This window comes from Marmota marmota, unplaced genomic scaffold (genome assembly GCF_001458135.2).
Source record: "Marmota marmota marmota unplaced genomic scaffold, marMar, whole genome shotgun sequence".
NCBI classification, from domain to species: Eukaryota; Metazoa; Chordata; class Mammalia; order Rodentia; family Sciuridae; genus Marmota; species Marmota marmota.
The window spans coordinates 12330689-12351791 of NW_025999941.1; positions in this window are offsets into that span (position 1 = coordinate 12330689).

The following is a 21103-nucleotide window of genomic DNA, read 5'->3' on the forward strand; positions in this document are numbered from 1 at the left end:
TATACGGAGCACTGGAGGAACCCAGCAACCCCATCAGGGTAGTGCCCAGGACACATTGTCCATCAGATCCCTCATCAGACAAACCAGAGGGAGCGCAGGGTTGGACATCTGCGCCTCCGCCAGAGCAGTACTAACTCCAGAGATGGGAGTTCAAATCATTCCCACAGGGGTGAAAGGACCTCTTCCCAAAGGAACAGTAGGCTTATTATTGGGACGCAGCTCTTCTACTCTAAAAGGACTTATGATAAGTCCTGGGGTAATTGATCCCGATTATGAAGGTGAAATAAAAATTATAGCCAGTTCTCCAAAGGGTATATCAGTAATTTCACCAGGAGATAGAATAGCACAGTTACTAATAATACCCAGCCTACATGATAAATTTTCCAGTCGTACTGTAGAAAGAGGTTCCAAGGGATTAGGCTCCACAGGTGTAGATTGGGCTATGCTTTCTTTAAATTTAGATTCTCGCCCCATGCTAAAACTAAATATTCAAGGACATGAATTTAATGGGCTACTGGATACAGGTGCAGACCTTAGCATCATCTCTCGTCAAGAATGGCCAAAACATTGGCCATTACAACAAGCCACTCAAACGCTTCGAGGCCTAGGAGTGGCGACTAATCCCCATAGAAGTGCAATGGTATTAGATTGGAAGGATCCTGAAGGATGTGAAGGAACTATACAGCCATATGTATTGGATCATCTTCCCGTAAATTTATGGGGACGAGATGTCCTAGATCAATTAGGTTTGACATTAACAAATAACATCAACCAAAATGCACCCACTATTATGACTAGACAAGGTTTTAGGAAAGGAAAAAGATTAGAAAAACAAGAACAAGGTATAGCAGCACCAATACAAATAGATCAAGGAACAGACAGACATGGGTTGGATTTTCAGAAAGGGCCACTGAGACAATAAAAATTACTTGGAAATCAGAAAGACCAGTATGGGTTCCTCAGTGGCCCCTGACTAAAGAAAAGATACAAGCAGCCCATGACCTGGTCAAACAACAATTAGCAGAAGGACATATACAACCTTCTGTATCTCCCCATAATACTCCCATTTTTGTCATCAAAAAGAAATCTGGTAAATGGAGATTATTGCAAGATTTAAGAGCCATTAATAATGAGATGGTTATTATGGGACCTGCTCAATCAGGGATTCCTCAATTGTCTGCTTTGCCAAAAACCTGGTATGTTTTAGTTATAGATATTAAAGATTGTTTTTTTTCAATTCCAATTCATCCTGAGGATAGTCCACGTTTTGCATTTACTATCCCTGCACTGAATCATGAAGGTCCTGATCAGAGATATGAATGGAAAGTACTCCCTCAAGGGATGGCTAACAGCCCAACTATGTGTCAAATTTATGTTAACAAAGTAATCCAGCCACTTAGAAATCAAAATCCTGAACTACAAATATTTCACTATATGGATGATGTATTATTAGCACACAAAGATAAAAACACATTGCTAGAATGTTATGCCACACTTACAAACTTATTAAAAAATTATAATCTAGAGATAGCAATAGATAAAGTACAATTAAATTTTCCAATTAATTATTTAGGAGTTCTATTATCCTCAACCATGGTCCGTCCACCAAAAATTCAAATACGAGTAGATCAACTCAAATCACTTAATGACTTTCAAAAGTTATTAGGAGACATAAATTGGATAAGGCCTTATTTAGGTATACCAACAGGAGAGTTGGGACCTTTATTTGATATCCTAAAAGGTCCATCAGATCCAAATTCACCCCGAATGTTAACGCCTGAAGCAAGAAAGGCATTAAAAATCATTGAAACATATATGGAAAATATGCATTTGGATAGAATTGATATAAGTTTGCCTTTATTATTTATTGTACTACCAACAAAAAATATTCCTACAGGAGTATTTTGGCAAGAAGGTCCATTATTATGGATACATTTATCTTATTCTCCTAACACTATTCTTACTAGGTATCCTGAGGCTGTAGGACAATTAATACTCAAAGGAATAAAAGCAGCAAAGGGAGTGTTTGGAATTTCTCCCAATAAAATTATTACTCCATATACTATGAATCAAATTGATGAGTTAGCTAATGAGTTAAATACTTGGGCAATAATCATGTGCAAATCTAATGTTTCATTTGATAACCACTTACCATCTAATCCTTTATTGTCTTTTTGGTCATTGCATCCTGTAATTTTTCCAAAAATGACAAGAAAAACACCTATCATGAATGCTCCAAATATATTCACTGATGGGTCAAATAATGGTACAGCAGCAGTAGTTACCCCTGATCAAACTTTTACATTTTTAGTACCCAAACAATCAGCTCAAAAGGTAGAGCTTAATGCAGTTTTACAAGCTTTTGTGATGTTTAAAGATTCTGTATTTAATTTATTTTCTGATAGTCAGTATGTAGTTAATGCTATAGTATCTCTTGAAGATGCTGGTAGGATTTCCCCTTCTTCTACTGTTTTCTCTTTGCTTTCCACTATACAAAGTCTAATCTGGGACAGAAAAGATCCATTCTTTATAGGACATATCAGGGCACATACAGGATTGCCTGGAGCCCTTAGTTTGGGCAATGATTTAGCAGATAAAACTACACATGACATACATATTTTCTCTACACTAGAAGAAGCTATAAATTTTCATAAAAAGTTCCATGTCAATGCTAATACTTTACAAAAGCGTTTTAAAATAACTAAGGAACAAGCTAGACAAATAATAAAACAATGTCAAAATTGTGTGACCTTTTTACCACAAGTTAATCTTGGAGTCAATCCTAGAGGATTGATACCTAACCATATTTGGCAGATGGACGTCACACACTTGCCAGAATTTGGAAAATTAAAATATTTGCATGTTACAGTTGATACTTCTTCTGGATTTTTGATGGGCTCCCTTCATGCCGGAGAAAAAACTAAAGATGTTATAGCTCATTGCTTACAAAATTTTGCCACTGTGGGTGTTCCAAAACAGTTAAAAACAGATAATGCCCCTGGTTATACTTCTACCTCTTTTAAACAATTTTGCTCAACATTTGGCATTACTCATATAACAGGAATCCCATACAATCCACAGGGACAAGGCATAGTTGAAAGAGCTCATCAAACTATTAAAATGTACTTATTAAAGCAAAAAGAAGGAATTGGGAAGGGGTATATATTCCCCAAAGATAAACTTAAAATAACCCTTTTTACTCTAAACTTTTTAAATTTGGATTCATCAGGACTTAGTGCTGCGGAAAGGCATATGTGTCCAAAAAATGTACATAAGCCCAAGGTACTTTGGAAGGATATTCTAACAGGACAATGGAAAGGTCCTGACCCAGTAATTGTCTGGAGTCGGGGGTCTGTTTGTGTGTTTCCACAGGGAGAACAGCAGCCGATTTGGATTCCAGAGAGATTAACCAAGGTCCTGACCCAGTGATTGTCTGGAGTCGGGGGTCTGTTTATGTGTTTCCACAGGGAGAACAGCAGCCGATTTGGATTCCAGAAAGATTAACTAAAGCGATTTCTACAGACCAAAAAGAAGATGATTTGGCTCAAATCCATAACAACTGATATCCAAAACTCCAGTTTGGCTATTCTTACATCTGCAACAGAACCAGGATGCTTTTTTCAATATCTATTTTATTATTGCCCTTTGCCATATCATGAAGTTCTATTTTGTTTTTTGAGCTCATACAGACCTAGGTTAATGTTTTGCTGATCAGTTCTATTTTTTGACTATAGAGTTTTTAAACATTGCAATGGAGATTTCACCTGTAAAAAGTTATAAGGCCTTTACTATAATGTTATGTGTTGTATGTATTATATTATGTGTGCACACTTGTGTTTTGTGTTATATGTTTGAATGTATGTATGTCCATATATCATATATGATGAGCGCTCATGATAAAATGGATCCAAATATTTTTTTTTAATTCACGTGATTTAAATGGTTTAATTTAATTGGGTAAACAGCTGTTAAAGATTGTTTTAATATGTGAACACAAAAGAAGGTTAACAGATCTGTTTGTTTACTTTCACCTTTCCTTTTCATTATATTTAATAATTCTCTTAAAGATAATGTAAATTGTTAAGAAAATTGTTTTCTTTTAGTGCCTTCTGTAATGTTACATAATTTTTTCTTTAGCCATTATTGCCAGAATTCCTATCTTCATCCCAGTGCTGGTGAAGTCAAAGATAAAACCAATCTACAGCTTCTACAATAGCCATCACTGAACTGCTTGCAGAACTTGCCTGGACACATTGTGAGCTCACCTGTATGCATTGTGAACTATCTGTTGGTGCAGCGACTTGTGGTAGTGTTGGGGTATTTTTGCTGATGATGTCATCGGTGGTACAATTTTTCCAAAAGGAGCCGTCAATTGGCTTGGTGTATCTTCCTCCCTTCTGCTTGTCATGATCGTCCAGCTAAAATTTGGGGGCCAACAGAGGTGAGGCAAAGAACCTCACCCCCCCGCTGGTACAAAGACCTCTCCACAGGTGTGGCTGTATATTGGACCGGTAGTCAATGATGGGTAAGATCCAATTGCAATGGTACCAACCTAACGGGTAAGGACCATATGTACTATTGGACAACCTAAGGCAGGCACGGTCCCTAAGCCACATGCTTGTTGTTTAAACAGAGAGGAGGAGATGTTGAGAGCCACAGCCGAAGGGGCCCCAGCAAACTTCCAGCTGCCAGCAAACTTCCAGCTGCCGGCTGATGATTGGCTCACAGCGGCCCCAGCAACATCTAGCTGATTGGCTCCTCGGCCCCAGCAACATCTAGCTGATTGGCTCCTCTGTGGTGATGCTCATTGGGCTGTTTCCCTGCCCTTTCAGACCACGGAGTTGCTCATTGGGGGACTTTTTTGGCTCCGCCCACATGACCCAGCCAATCGGCCTCAAGAGCAGGAGGATTGTGGGAGGTGGAGAGAAGCTTGTGTGGGAGAGAGAGGCTTGTGGAAAGCCGGTGGTGGCAGTTGAGGCTCTGAGGGTTTTTCCTGAGAGGCTGTTTTGTTTGGCGTGTGTGGTTCTAAAAATAAAGTTAGTTTCTTTTGACAAGTGGCTCCTGATTGTGCCCAGCCAGACTGCGGCAGTCCACGTTCTCTATAATGACTCTCTCTCTTCCTGTGCTCTGCTTTGAAAACTGGACTAAGTTTATGTAGACACCATTAGGAAATTACTGTTTCATTTTCTTGAGGACAATGATATGTTGAGAACATAGGAGATTCGCCTTTTGTAGGAGGTGCAGGTGGGAATATTGAAGGGAAAAGTATCATGATGTCTGCAATTTCATTTAAAATGATTTGGATAAAGCAGGGCACAGTGGCGCACGCCTGTAATCCCAGTGGTTCAGAAGGCTGAGGCAGGAGGATCACAAGTTCAAAGCCAGCCTCAGCAAAGGCAAGGCACTAAGCAATTCAGCGAGACCCTGTCTCTAAATAAAATACAAAACAGGGCTGTGGATGGGGCTCACTGGGTGAGTGCCCCTGAGTTCAATCCCTGGTAACCACCCCAAATGATTTGGATAAAAAGGCAAATATGAAGCAATTACTGTGAAGAGTTAACACATCCTGTTTAAGTGACTTCTCTATGTGAATTCCTTGCCTTTTTCTTTCAACTTTTCTATTTACGTTTTTAAAATTCCTGTTTCTGTTGTCTTCTGTTATCTTTCTTTCCATCTTGCTCTTTTCTTACTTTATCTCCCCTTGCAGAACCAGCTTGCAGGGGTGCTTCTCCTGGGAACATGTGAAGGGTGAGGTGAGGAAAGGAAGATGCCATCCCTTGCACCGTCCAACACCCAGCAGCTGTCTCCTCCCTCACCAGTGTGTTGATTGTTGGTTGCACTGCTGTTTATGATTCTTTTAAATTAGCAACTTCCATTGCCTTTATAAGAAGAGTAATTAAAGACTTTGGTACACCTGGGGTCAAGGAAATACTATTCAGGCTGGAGCAAATTTGCATGTGTTTTATTATTTTTTTTTCAGGGTTGGGGGGTCATGGGGATTGAATTTAGGGGCCCTCAGCCACTGAGCCACATCCCCAGCCCTATTTTATATTTTATTTAGAGACAACTCACTGAGTTGTTTAGGGCCTCACAAAGTTGCTGAGGCTGGCTTTAAACTCAAGATCTTCCTGCCTCTGCAGCCTGAGCCTCTGGGATTACAGGATTGTGCCACTGCACCTGGCTACATGTGTTACATTATTTATTGTTATTATTTTAGTGTTTAAGTACTTCAGAGGATAGCAAAAAAGATGGTAAAATCATATATATGTATGATATATACAAAGAAATATATAAAAATATAATACATATATATGTGAGGAAAGTAAAATCATATATACATATGATACAGATGTATGTATGGATATGTATATATGTTTGTGTGTATATAGATAGATAGACAGATGCAAAACTACTTTTTAAAGTGTATTTAAAATAGAAACTGCCAACAACTCAGACATTCATTGTCATAGCTTAGATGTTGAATGTCCCCCAAAAGCTCATGTGTCAAAATCTTGGTCTCCCTCTTGTCTCTATAGGAAGGTCATGAAAACTTGAATATTGAGAGGCAGATGTGGTCATTAGGCGGGTGCCCTTGAAGGGGATAGGGGAACTCCTGCCCCTTCCTCTTCCCTTCGTTTACTTCCCAGCCCAGAAGTAAGCAGTTTTGCTCTTCCCTGCACGCTCTGCCATGATGTGCTGACTTACCACAGGCCTAAAAGCAGTGGGGCCAACTGATTGGAATCTCTGACACAGTGAGCCAGAATGAACCTTATCTCTTTATAACTGGATTAACTCGGGTATTTGTTACAGTAACAGAAACTTGACAAACACACTTATCAACAGTAGGATCATTAAATAAATTGTAATGTAATATACAAGAGAATATTATACTACAAGAAAATGAACAAATCATAGCTCTCAGAAACAGTTTATATATTAAACATAATGTTAAGCAAAAGAAGCAAATAAAAAAGAATTTTTACATTCTAAGTTCCAAGTGATAGGAAGAAATTACGTGGTATTGTTCAGGTTTGCTTGCATGGAAGATTAAATCATAAACTTATTCAAGGAAATAATAAGTTAACTTCATAGGAGTGACAAGTTTGATTGTCACAGGCACATGAAGGTCTCTGGCGATAGGTTTGTTCTTCTGGGCAGTCATTGCGTATAGGTTCATTCATTCTCTCTCTGTCTCTATACACATAAACACACCGTGTGTGTGTGTGTGTGTGTGTGTGTGTGTATGTATTCTGGATGTGCACCCAATAATGTCTTCTTACCACCACTGGAAACCCAGCATCCCTTCCTTTAAAACCTGTATGTTTGTGCAAGAATATTCTTTGCACTGTTATTCAAAATATTATTAAGTCTGGGATTTCTATTTCCATTATAAAGAGTGTGGTTAAATAATTTAAGATACATCTGTTCAGTGAAATGCTATGCAGGCTAAAGCTAGTTGGTATATTGTATATGTGTTATAGATACCACAAGTAACTATGCATAATGCATTTCTCTGTAATTGTTACAATAAAAACATTAAAATTGGCATGTGGAATAAAATCCTATGTTGTATCATTATTTCTACATTTTTCTTCTATCTTTTCATAATTGTGGAGATGATTTCATCATGTAATATCTTCTCATGTGCTTATTCAACTGACACATCTGCTAAACTTACTTAGGAGTTCTAGCAGTTTCATGCTTTCCTTTGTAGTTTCTTAGGCTTTTTTAGATTTTGCATGCCATTTCCTAATTTTAAAAATGTTAATCATTCTTTTCTGCTCTTTTCTTTTTCTTGCCTTATTGCAGGAAGGGTCTAGCGTTCTTACAGTACAGATTTTAAGGAGTCCATTTTTTTTTTTTTTTTTTTTTTGTGACAGTCTCCTGCAGGTTACCTTCTGGAGTTGCCTATACTTGGTGTTTATGGTTGATCTGGTTAAGAAAAAGGTGGTGGGGAAAGACACATTGCTGGGGAGTTGGAAAAGACTTTGAATTGAGGCCCAAGAGTCTATCTGCCACTTTGCCCCTTATTATGATCGCGGATGACCTCTTATCCCACTGAGAGATTTTATCCTCCTTATTCTTGTGGGGGAAAGAGTAGAGGTCTTCATGTTCTTGTAGTTTCTTCATGCTGACATTTAGATACTGACCCTACATGTCTATTGACATAAAATCTTCCACTGACTAATCTAAATGGGACAAGTACGGTGTCCCAGGCTTTCTGTCTGGGATGGATTGAAAACCATGGTTCACATCAGCTTGACTTGGAACTGGTGAAATTAAGAAGACATAAATCTTACAGTTGTGTTAATTATGCAAGGCCCCCAAATCAGAAGTAGGATCATGGTGAATAATGGCCCCCAAAGTGGTAGAAGCCAGATGAGATGGTATATCACTCGATAAATCCTTTCTGGTTATATTTATATAGCCATAGGGTTTCCTTGTATATCTCCTTAATGTTAATTTTTACTTGTTCTGAGGTATATAACCAAGCACAGCCAATGGAATTTAAGAGTACACAAATTCCTCCCTCCTCTGCTAAAATTCTAATGCTTTCCAATAGCCAAGGAGTTTAGTAAAAGCTGCAAGCCAGCAAGTATACCATTTTTATTTTTTTAGGTTTTTTTTTTTGAAAAGGGTTTTAATTAAGGTTTTATGTTTTGTATTACTTACCCCAGGGAGCAAGAGATATGACTGTTCCCATAGTGTCTACAAGAATCAGTTGATTACAGGTTTATACAGGTGTGTGCTGGGGCCCTTGGTTTGGTTATAGCTCATTGGCCTGTGTATGGATAGCCTATCCCAAGATCAGTTTAGAGACCTCAATAACAAATCATCATCATTGTAACTATTAATCTCAATTGTTGGGCCATCTGTGGGTCACAGGGTGAAACTCTTTGGGAAATAAGCTACTGGTCTTTGAATGGGTTATAGTCTGGGGGCTAAGAACTCTAAAGTCAACTTTGACCTTTAGGGGCAGGTACCAGGAATTGAACTTAGGAGCGCTCAACCACAGAGCCACACCCCCAGCCCTTTCTGTATTTATTATTTAGAGACAGGGTCTCGCTGAGTTGCTTAATGCCTCACTAAGTTGCTGAGGCTGCCTTTGAACTCTACATCCTCAGGCTTCTGAGTCACTGGGATTACAGGCAAGTACCACTGTATCCAGCTCAACTTTGGCTTTTATGTATGGCTTTTATCCCAGTGATGGCACATTTGTTGTACTCCCCTGTTGAGTGAACAAACTGCCCCTATGTTGGTCAAAAATCAGGTATTTTCCCTTAAGACCAGTTTCACCATTTTTTAAATAAGTTAATTTTATTTATTTACTTACTTTTATGTGGTGCTGAAGATTGAACCCAGTGCCTCACACATGCTAGGCAAGCGCTCCACCACTGAGCTAAAGCCTCAGCCCTCGTTTCACCATTTTTGATATGAGATTAGTGGGTTTTAATTTTAACTTTAGTAATTTTAGAGTTACTCCTTTCAGTGAGTGGGGGTCAGTGTTAGTATACGGAGGGAGGGCCATATCCTATCTGCTCTGTGGGTAATGGTTCTCATTTCAAAAATACTGCTCAGGTTGTTCTGTTGGAAATTGTTCTTCTGCAAAAAAAACAAAAACAAAAACAAAAAAACAAAAAACCAACAGGCAACAGTTACCGAGTTTTACAAGGAAAATACACAACAAAATTAATAAGAGCAAAACAAATCTAGTTTGCATGATATTTCTGAATCAAGAAATAATTTTTGGAGTAATACAAATATTTATCAAAGATGTTTCCATGAAAACAACTTTATTTGAAAAAAAAGCCTAGTTTTGTCAGAAAACTATATCTAAGAGTAACCTGAGAATCATTTTTTAAAAAATATTTATTTTTTAGTTGTAGTTGGACACAATACCTTCACTTATTTATTTTTGTGTGATGCTGAGGATGGAACCTAGGGCCCCACATGTGTTAGGTGAGCACTCTACCACTCGCTGAGCCACAACCCCAGTCCCCTGAGAATCGTTTTTATGACTATGTTTGCAAATGCTTTAAGAGAAGAACGAAAACTGTGGGTGACAAAGACATAGAATAGCCATTGTTAGTGTTTTGAGGAAAGTTTAGCAATTGAAAAAACAGTCTCATTTTTTCCATTGTATACAGCATTTTATGATAAAAATTATGATAGTATTATTACATGACCAACAGACTCTTAATATCTCCAGACATTTAAATCTACATTTAAGTGTAAAAAACCAGCAAAATCTCTTTCCATCTTGCCTGAAATTTTCTTCAGCAGTTTTCCTGGGAATCTAATTTTTTTTTTTTTTTTTGGTACTGGGGATTGAACCCAGGACTTTACCACTGAGCCACATTCCCCAGCCCTTTATATATTATGTTTTGAGACAGGGTCTCGAAAAGTTGCTCAGGACCTCCCTAAATTGCTGAGGGTGGCTTTGAACTCATGATCCTCCTGCCTCAGACTCCAGAGCCACTGGGATTACAGGCATGAGCCACTATACCAAGCCTGGGAAATCTAACTTTTTCATAAAAGATTACTTTGATCCAATTACAAAATATTAAAGGAAATAAATAAATACCCACCCAACTTGTTTTCCTTTAAGAATAAAGGAAATGTTTAAAAAATAAAATTGAATGTACTTGTTTACGTGTGTGCTCCCTGGGTGATCAATGCCTGATCTCTTAATCAGAGTGGCACTGTTTGGACTGCATCCTGTTTGGGCACGTCTACCTATCTTCACTTAAAATCATAATGCAATGAGGAGCACATAAACAATCCTGAAATTAAAGACTGTCTCTACAAAAAAAAGTTTTAGTTGTTGCGGCTGGGGATGTGGCTCAAGCAGTAGCGGGCTTGCCTGGCATGCACAGGGTGCTGGGTTCGGTCCTCAGCACCACATAAAAATAAAATAAAGATGTTGTGTCCATCGAAAACTAAAAAATAAATATTTAAAAATTCTCTCTCTCTCTCTCTCTCTCTCTCTCTCTCTCTCTCTCTTTAAAAAAATAATTCAGTTTGGAAAACACCAACATGGTCAATGTTCTCCAAAGCTTTGTATTTTAGAAGGCTTGTATACTTAGGAAACATGAATACTTTTAGCATAAAAAGAAGCCAGTAATAATTAGCATCACAGTTATACAGAAGTCCTTTTTGTATATTAATTTAGCTTTAACTGTCAAAGTGAAATTTAGAATTTATAGCTCAGTAAGATAATTATTATTATGTGGCTTTGCCTTTAACAGGTCTGCATAGGTTAAGAGCACCAAAACAAAACAAACAAACAGAAAAAAACAAAGGATATCTTTTGACATCTTATAAGTTTAGGAAACAGTATTAAGATCACAAATGGACATATTACCTGATTTACAAGTGCATCTCACAAGTACTGTAACAAAACGTGTTTAGTCAAAACAAACAAAAGATAGTAATGTCATAAGTTTTATTGGCCATTTTACATGTTTAATGTCCATATACAATGTATATTGTATAAAAGAAAGGACTTGTCAGTTACCATGTATGTATTAAACCTGTGTGCCTATAACTTAACAAAATTTTATATTATAACATTTAGATAAAACTCAAACATGCTGGGGCTAGGGTTGTGGCTCAGTGGTGGAGTGCTTATCTAGCATGTGTGAGGCACTGTGTTCAATTCTCAGCACTGCATATAGATGAAACAAAGGTCCATTGACAACTAAAAAGGTATTTTAAAAAAAACACCTCAAACATGCAGCATCTTTATCCCTCAGATGTATAAACATCCCTAGTCACTGATATCTAGGGTATAAAACATACCATAAGAACCTAAAATAATAGTTGGCCATTCAACTGGAGTGCTAAAAGTAAACCGTACAGTTCTCAAGACATAGTTTCCCTAAATAATGAAAACCCAACAATCAGCAAAAGACACATAAAATTGTCTGCATAAAGCACAAAGTCTTTCTTTTTAAAGCAGGTTCTTTGTAAATGTTTCTAAGAGCAGAATAATGTTTTAAGAAAATCTTGTTGTTTAAACTTAGAACCAGATATCCATGCTCCAAATTTTGATCTTAGAAAACCCCTCAAATAACTTTTAAATTATTGCCAACTCGATCACACACAAATCTCATTCCAGAAACACTGGTCCTTCATAAACACTCTATAATCTACCTAGACCTGTACAATTTTTTTACATCTCCAATTCCCCCCCATCTTTCTTCCTTCTATCCTGAAACAATCCAGTCATTCTCTTTTAGGGCAAGAAAATCTTGTTCGACCCTCCAAAAATTGCCTCTCATTCCAAAGCATAGTCTTTACATTTAACCATTCTTACTGACAGTATATCCCCATACCTATAACTTTCTCATATTTCTTTTTATTTACTGTTTATTTTATTTTGCCTGATCATTTTTAAAATTTACATTTTGAAACAATCCTTGCTCAACTTGTGAGTTTAGATAACTTCTCCTCTGAATAGGATAGCATGTCCTTTTTATACTTTCCTCATCTTTAAAACACAGTTTAATTTTTTGAACTCTTTGCATATAGAATTACCTGTTAATAAAAGAATTTAAGTTCTTAGTTATCTTATATCTTAATGAAGACCCAGAAAAAAGATAATCTTGAGCTATTTTTACATGTATCAATAATTTATAAAGACACATTTAATAGACCCCAATACATTCTCATTTATAGAATTTAAGAAACCAATAATAGGTGAATTTACATTTAGCAATTGATATTATAGTATTTTAATGTACAAATAACTTAGATATATTTTTCTAAAATATACCCTCATGGGAATCTATCCCATTTGTATTTACCCAATTCATTTAATTTTAACAGCATTTTTTATCCATGAAAATCAAATACAGTTAACCTTTTAAGTTATTTCTTTGTCAAAACATTAAAAGTTTACCATACATGAAAAGCAATGAACATTATATTTTAAAAACCTAATAGAGACAAATATTATCCCAATTAGTTAATAGGCCAGTCACCTAAGCAAAATGAGAATTAGTTTTGCAACTTTAATGACATTGTTACCTTTATCTTACAAACAAACTTAACATCTCTGTCAAAAAATTGACTTAGGTCATGTCAACCCAAAGGCATTTGAGCTAACGTTTTGCTAGTTTATAAGCACTTATTTATAAGCACCTTTAAGTTCTTGGAATCCTCTTTTAAAGCTTTGTGAAGATTTGTCTAGAGGAGGCTTTGCTGTAGGCATTTTGCCATTACTAGATCATGATCCCTCGGGGGTGTTTACTGAATGTCACTGGTGATTACTGTGGACATTTCACTCTGGCTGGTCAAAATTTGAACACCTTACAATTCTGTTGAGCTCTGGAAATTGTTCCGCTTTTCCAACTCTGTCATCCTTTTCCCCAGCTTGCAGGGTTTTACTCTATGCATGCACAACCTTGTAGTTACCCAAAACTCAAGAGAACCCTTAAAACCCCCTTAATGTGTAACCTCATTCTTTCTTGACCTCTGCTCTCCAATTTTCAGTCATTTCATCCTCCTTTGTCTTTAATTTTTGTTTTATACATGTTTTAGTTAGCTATTCATCACTGTGAACAAAATACCAGACAAGAACAACTTAGAGGAGGGAAAGATTATTTGGGGTTCACAGTTTCAGAGATCTCAGTCCATAGACAGCTGATGACCTTGCTCTGGCCCAAGGTGAGTCAGCACATCATGGAAGAAGGGCCCTTGGGAAGAAAGCTACTCAGCTCATGGAGGGGTCGGGAAACAGGTTGGGGAAGGGCCACAAGAAAGATGAACCCTTCCAAGGCCTGCTCCCAGTGAGCCACCTCCTCCAGCCATGCCCCACCTGCCTACAGCTAATAACTATTCAAATTAAGATGGACCAAAAGGTTACAGCTCTTACAATCTTTTCACCTTTGAATATTCCACCATTAACAGGAACTTTTGGAGAACACCTCATGTCCACACCATAACAATGGAGACCACCAAACTTTAGATGGGATCCCCCTCCCTGTTTGTGGTCTTGAAATTGTAATTTGGTGATTAATGCTATCTGTCTTTGGCTTATCTTTCCTCATCTCTGAAATCTCTGCTACAGTTTGGGTGTGAGGTGTCTCCCAAAAGCTCACGTGTGAGACAACGCAAGTAGGTTCAGAGGAGAAATGATTGGGTCATGAGAGCCTTAACCCAATCAGTGGATTAATTCCCTGATGGGATTAACTGAGTGGTAACTAAAGGTGGCTAAGATGTGGCTGGAGGAGGTGGGTCATTGGGGGCGTGGCTTTGGGGTACACATTTGGTGAGCTCATCTTAGTCTCTCTGTGCTTCCTGATCATCGCGTGAGCCACTTTCCTCCACACCACATTCTTCCACCATGATGTTCTGCCTCACCTGGAGCCCTGAGGAATGGAGCCAGCCTTCTATGGACTAAGACCTCTGAAACCATGAGCCCGCATTATTAAGTTTTCTCTCCTCTATAGTTGTTCTGGTTGGGTCTTTATTTTCAGCAGACAAAATCTGATTAAAACACTCTTTTAGTAATATAGAGAGAGACCATGGAATTTATTTTTCAGATGATCATTCGCTCTGTGTGGAAGCCAGGTGCTATTTCTAATTACACTAAACACGAGGCATGAAATGGGCAAATCAGGTCATCCAGCCACATTGTGAACTTGGATTTGGGACAATAAAAATGACATGTACCTTGTTGAGCTCCACCTGTTTATATAGCTTGCCTTCTGTAGAGTGGAACATGGAACTGTGCAGGAACTATCCTCATGTGATGGTTTTCATGTCTGTGTTCCCTCCAAAATTCATGTTGAACCCCAATTCTCAATGCAACGGTATTAAGAGCTATGATCTTTGTGTAAAGTGATTAGATTATGAGGACTCCACTTTGAAGAATGGGTTAGTACTCTCATAAGAAGGCTGCAGGTAACTGCCTAGACCTCTTCTATCTTTGGTTATATGAGAATGCAGTAATGAGGTGCCCCAGACAGTAAACCTGCTAATGCCCTGATCTTGGGGTTTCCAGGGTCCAGAACTGTGTGAAATAGATTTCTGTCCTTTATAAATTACCCAGTATACACAGTATTTTATTGGAGTAGAAGGAAAGAGAGAGTACACTGTTTTTCCTCTGGCCTTCCTATGTCTCTATGGCTCATTGTTTTCATCAATGGGTTATCATCTTAGCCTTTTAGGACTGAGTCATTTGCATATTGAGGGAATCCTATGTCATACCTAATTTCTACAGAGGTGAATTGTGTAGCCTTCAACAACTTTTCTCATTTTGGACCAGGTTTCAAAGAAGAATGAAATGATGGCATTTGCCAATAAATGGATGCGGTTGGAGAATATCATGCTAAGCAAAATAAGCCAATCCCCCCAAAAACAGAGGCCAAATGTTTTCTCTAATACGCGGATGCTAGTTCACAATAAGGTGAGGTGGGGGGCACTAGGGAAGAATAGATCTACCTTAGATTGGACAGAGGGAAGTGGTGGGAGGGAAGAGGAGAGGATGTGAGGATAGGAAAGATCGTAGAATGAAACAGACATTATTACTGTATGTATATGTGGGACTACATGACCAATATGATTCTGCAACATGTGCACTCAGAAAAATGAGAAATTACATCCCAACTATGTATGATATATCAAAGTGCATAAATGCATCCTATTGTCATATATAACTAATTAAAACAAATTAAAATTTTTTTAATAAAGCACAGGGCTGACTTTGCAGTTTGTGGTTCATGGCATGTGATTTGGAGTTTAGTTTACCTACCTATCTTATTTGTGGCGATCATGTGTATAAATGTGTCTAATATTTTCTTTTTTGGTATTGGCGATTGAACCCAAGAGTGCTGAACCACTAAGCCACATCCTTAGTCCTTTTAATTTTTTAGTTTGACAAAAGCTCTCACTAAGTTGCTGAGGGCCTCACTACGTTGCTGAGACTAGCCTTGAACTTGTGATCCTCCTGCCTCAGCCTCCCAGTGCTAAGACAGGCGTGCGCCACCATGCCCGGCAAGTTTTTATTTTTTTCAAGTTGTTTTGTATGAGTTTAGAAAGAAGTTGAATTAAAATATCTGTACTGTTTCATCTTTAACTGGAAGACCATGTTTTGATATGGAGATGTGACTACAATACAGAGTCAGACATAAGAAAACATTCGCTAGGTACGTATCCCTTTGGGTTAAAAAATACATTTTATATTCCTAACCTATTACTAAGAATATTTATTATACTGCTAACTGAGATTATCTTATGCAGTAGAGAGGGTAGACATGTATAGAATTCTGAAAGTCTTGCGATTGGCACACATTACTGTTAAAGGGTAGAAAAGAAATCAATGACGATATCTCCATTTTGCAGTAACCGAAAAAGACTGAGGTCTTTGTTCCCCTTCTTGCACTCTGGGGCTAAAGATCCATGCCACGGACAAAGCATCTTGTGGTTCAGCATCAAATGCCCTGTTATTTTGACCCCATAGACTTTCATCAAAATTTTCCCATTGCCGACCTTACAGGGAATTATCTTTCTGAGCTGAGAAAATGTAAGAGTTGCTGGCCAGGGAGCACTTTGATGCATAGGTTAAAGGCTACTGGGATAGGATTGAATTAACCACAGTCACAACAAAAAGAAAATCCCTGGGTCCACATGGGGTGGCTGATGCCTGTCGTCAGGGCCTCTGAGTCCACAATTGGCTCCATGTATTTCCCCAGCTGCTGTTACCCTTCCCTGCCTGCTGCCGTCGGCTTGATCTGACATTCTGGATTGCAGCATTAATTTTTTAAGCAATAAGGGGTATATGCCTGTGCATGTCCAAGATGGAGAAGACAAGCAATATATAACAGGGGATACGCTTATGCTGCCAGGGCATCCTTGGAGGGATCGACACCAAGAAATGGATTTGTGAAGCTCAGCGTGGTGGAGTGGAAAATAAAACACAGGAGAGGAATAGAGTGGGGGACACAGCTGTCACACCCCTGTCAGAAATCTGGATGAGAAAGGTAAACATCAGGGAAGATTGGCGCGGCTACAGCGTGTCAGGCAGCCGACACGGGGGCACAGCTTGACAAGTCATTCTGAGGCTGATCTGGAAAATTCCTTGGAAATGAACACACTGCTTCAAAAGGCCAAAAGAAAAAAAAAATCCAGATCAATACAGAGGAGAGCATCAAGGGAATGAATGAAAGCAAAGATAATGACGGCCACCGTGCCTGCTCCTGGGGGTAACCTGGGCAACACAGTCAGTGCAGGTAGCTGAGCTTAAGGCTGAGTTGCTCAGTGGGAAAATATGGCCCCAGGTAGACCCAAGGTAAGATCCAGCTTGCCCGCTTGCCGCTGGGACTTCCAATCTTGGCCAAGCCAGTTTTCTCCAACTCACAGAGAAATTCTCAGCTGTTTGATTTCACTGAGTCCGAGTTTGGGGACTCTTCTTCTATAAGGTAGGAATGATATGAACTCCCCACAATGCTGTGTGAGGATTAAATGAGATGACACCTCCAAAATACTAGTTGCCCAGAAATTGTTCAGTCTGGGCCGGTCGTGAGTTCTCTGGAAACTGCCTGCTGTCACCAAGCTCTCTGGGGGTAGGACACTCTGGTGCCTTGGCCTGACCTCTCTCCTCCTTCTGTTCCTCCTCTTCCTCTTTTTCCCCTTTTCTGTCTACAAGCATGCTGAAGCCCCGTGAGCTTGCAGATAAATTGGGCTCCAACTCGGCGAGGCAGAGAGAATTCTTGATGTATTTTCCTGCAAGTTTGCACCGGTGACCCTGGTTTCCATTACTGAGCTGGTCATATTTTATCTTCCCTCAGGTGGCAGCCAGATCCCTCCAGGTCAGGTCAACACAGACTCTGAATACAGGAGAGAGAAGCAGGTACTAAAACTGGTCAGAAGTATTTATTTCTCCTCCAGCTGTGCTATCTAAAAGAGGCAGTAACATCTTCCAACCTGAGGTTGGGAGTTGTAATTCTCCCTTTGCAAAACCCTTTGAGTCTCAGGCCTGTTTCCACGGATTTCTACATGACGCTGCCGGCCATATTCTTCTGCACAGCTTTTTACCAGGGGGCCCATCCCATCGTCTCAAAGCTGTCATTAACCCCCCACTCTCCATAAGGTAAATCTCAAAAGCCTTACCTTGGTCTTCAGTGCCTGTTCCTCTTTGACCCCAACTAACTCTCTATTTTTATTTCCTACCATTCCTAAGCGCTTGCCAATCCAATATTGAACTACCCACTGTTTCCTATATATGCCCTACATGGCCCCTCCTTTGTGCCTATTTGGTGGTGTTTCTCATGCCCAGAATGTTCTTTTCTCCTCCTCTGCTTCCTTGTCATCCCCATGGTCATGTCTTCCCTATTCTACAAAGCCCCGTCTCAAATTCTAGCCCCATCGTGAAGCTTTATTTGTGTCCCCTCTGTCTGGAGGCAATCTGGCCTCCTCTATATATTATTATATATTTCCCAGTTACATTATATTAATTCCAATTACTTTCAGATTGTCTGGTTTTCTTGGCACAGAGCACTCATCACTGATATTTAGAATTCTCCATGTAGCACAAGTTTTATGCATCTTAGTCTTCCCTAATAAAATGTAGGCCCCTTTGAAAACAAGATTTAAGCCTGGCCTCTACCTGTTTTCCCCATACTTTATAATACATAAGAGGCAACATGATCAATGCATTTAAAGACGTGGTTGGGCTGCTGTACACACATCTAATTGCAGAGGGTGCATGATTTGATAAAGCAAGGACAACAAATTCATGCTATCATGCAGGTCCTCATGGCTCTTCTGCTGCCCCTGGTAGAATACTTTTCCAATGATAACCCCCCTGAGGAAGTAGCTGCCTGGAGAAGTGGTTTGAGAAGTGAAAGAACGAACAAGGCTTGTCGTCGGAGAAAATGCCCGTTTATTGAGGAACAGCTCTGCATATTTATAGAGCCGGGGGTGGTTTGACAGTTATGACAGTTATGGCAGTTTAATGGTTGAATGGTTTGACAGTTGGCATGGGGTGCTTTCTGATTGGTGGGTAAGGATCATGTGAGCCAGCAGGGCTCACCATTGGACGGCTCTTCTGGGGGGGCGGGGGATGAGGAAGTTAGTCTTTGGAGCCAGGGTGACTGCCAACAAGAATGATCCTAAAGTTGCATCTTGTGCCAGTAGAATGGAATGCTGTGGCTGGTTAGTGATGTCTCCCATTACCACTGTATCAGAATTGACAGCAAGATAGATGCTCCATGTACCATCAGAGCTAAAGTTTCCATATGGATAGAGAGAAACTCCTGATAAATGGGATGGATGGACTTGCAATAGAAACTGACTCTCCTTAAATTGAGAATTGGAGTCACCAGACCTAACTTTCACTCAGACCTCTTCGACTTGGGAGCTAGCAGCAAATTAATTCATTTCCATTTCCCCACATGTGAAATGAATTTCTAACACCTGTTCTGCATACCTTAAAACCAAAGAAGACATTTTTATTTTCCTGGTTATGAGGAAAATTTATATATTTTCTAGTTACATTATATTAATTCCAATTACTTTCAGATTGTCTATGTCCAACCATGTCCCTGCTGAATCCATCTGTGGCATCAGGCCCAGTGATGAAGCCATTTGTGATCTATGCTTCCTGACTGGTGAGCACTGTACTTAGCTCTCTTTGACCAGTTAGTGTCTTTTGGATAAGTGACAGTGGACAAGACCCCTTTCCTGTGTTTTGCACACACTTACATAATGCCTGGCCCATTTCCTTTGGGTTTTATTTATTTATTTTTTATCCAAAGAGGAGGTAGACCCTGAGAACAGAGTAGAGTCCCCTGGATTCTGCATTCTTTCTTTCTTATGTTTATTCTTCAGTCTATTCTTAATACTGCAAACCACCACCAAAAACACTTGTGAAATTAAACTCTGTGGAGTTTTGTTTTGTTTTGTTTGTTTGTTTTCTTTTTTGGTACTGGGCACTTAATCACTGGGCTACATCTCCAGTCCTTTTTTGTATTTTATTTAGAGACAGGGTCTCACTGAGTTGTGAAATACCTGGCTAAGTTGCTGAGGCTGGCTTTGAACTTGTGATCCTCCTGCCTCAGCCTCCCGTGCTGCTGGGATTATAGGCATGAGCCACCACACCCAACTAAACTGCTTTTTTAAATGACATTAGAGTATGCACAGTTTTTCTCTCCAATGTGGTTTGTAACACAGATGGTTCTATGTGCCATAGAAGCTATACAGAGTTAAAACTAAGTATCTTCAGACTAGTTCATCATTTTTATATTACTCTCTCCTTTAAGGCCTAAGAAATAACTCTACATATTGACTCTTTTAAATATTAAACTCCTTCGATTGAACCAATGCCAGCTGCTTAACTTTAAGGGAAACTCACAGCACTAAAAATGGGCCCAATATTTTCAATCCATTATAATTGCCCTCGAGTGGTCCAAAAAGCAGACCTGTGTGTATCGAGCTCTCATTAAATGAAATCTTGCTGTTGATTTTCTGTTCTGGGCTGGGAGATCACCTCAGCCCTTTGGGTGTACTACAGAAATGGAGTCTATCGATTCAGAAACATAGATTAAATCGAAAGATTGGGGGACTAGGAAATCTCCCATCCTCCACCCCACCCCCAAGCCATAGAAAAAAAAAGTAAAACATCAAGAAGAAAGAATTTCATGAAATGGCAGGACTGCTCATGAAAACCAGTCACGGAAAGGGGAAGGGCTTCAGCCAAGGAAGTCTGAAAGGAGAAACCAAGCTTCAGATCGGAGAGGACATTCAGGAGGTGTGGCTTTCCCCAGTGATTTAAAGCTGGGCCATCCTTGCCAGCCATGTGGGAGAGCCGCTGGCCAGTGGCCTCATGCTGCTACCTGGAGAGAGTTTGGGGGACTAAGGGCTTCTGACAGGCACTTGTCACCATTGGATAACAGGATCTTTTGTGGTGTGGAAGGATTTTTGTTTGGCTCTTATAGTGATTACAATGTTGATTTGTTCCTTCTGTCACATTTGTTACATCTGTATTACCATCCCAGGAACAACAATACAGTTGTGATTTGTTACCTGTATATGTGTTTTTGTTTTTGTTTTCAGAATAAAAACCTAGGTGATTCTTCGTGTTCGTTTATTTTTCCCT